Below are 549 nucleotides of genomic sequence, written 5' to 3'. Positions count from 1 at the left end.
GGGAGGGGGTGCAGGGCAGCTGGTCCTCCGTCTGCTGCAGGAGGTGTGGGGGTGAGCCCAGGAGCCCCCCTTGCACCTCCAGCAGCGAGCTGGACCCCCCCGGGCTGGCGAGAGGCAGAGGTGGGGGTGAGGAGGGGGTTCCTGTGCCCCCCCAGCTCGGAGGGATGGCGTGGGGCAGTTGTGGGGCTGGCCCAGGGCTGCTCGGTGAGGAAGGGGGTATGGTGTGGTCCTGAGGGGAGGTGACAGGCGGGGATGTGCCATGGTCCTTGGTGGGGCTCTCCGTGACCTCCTCCGGGCAGAGGTAAACCTCGATGGGGCCCTTGGTGCTCTTCAGGTGGAGCTGGAAGTTGCCCTGGGTGGGGGACAGAGTAAGGCTCAGGGGGGCACTCAGAAGGGCACCTACACCCCACCCCGCTGTCCCCAGCTCCAGCTAGGCCATTGCAACCCCAAAAAGACCAGCTCAGGGTCAAACAACCCCTGTGGTGACCCCCAAAACCACCCGGGGCCACGCTGGGCTGCACCCTTGGGTCACCCCAGAGGAACTCATCG

General features: G+C 67.4%; 1 pseudogene; it reads right to left on the bottom strand.

Annotated features, from left to right (window-relative positions):
* LOC103775665 overlaps positions 1-352 on the bottom strand; it is a 645-nt pseudogene extending 293 nt beyond the window's left edge.
* Positions 353-549: the final 197 nt, after the last annotated feature.

This window comes from Merops nubicus, unplaced genomic scaffold, assembly GCF_000691845.1.
Source record: "Merops nubicus isolate BGI_N331 unplaced genomic scaffold, ASM69184v1 scaffold28486, whole genome shotgun sequence".
Lineage (NCBI taxonomy): Eukaryota > Metazoa > Chordata > Aves > Coraciiformes > Meropidae > Merops > Merops nubicus.
The sequence above is the reverse complement of the archived record's forward strand: the minus strand, read 5'-3'. Positions and strand labels throughout refer to the sequence as shown.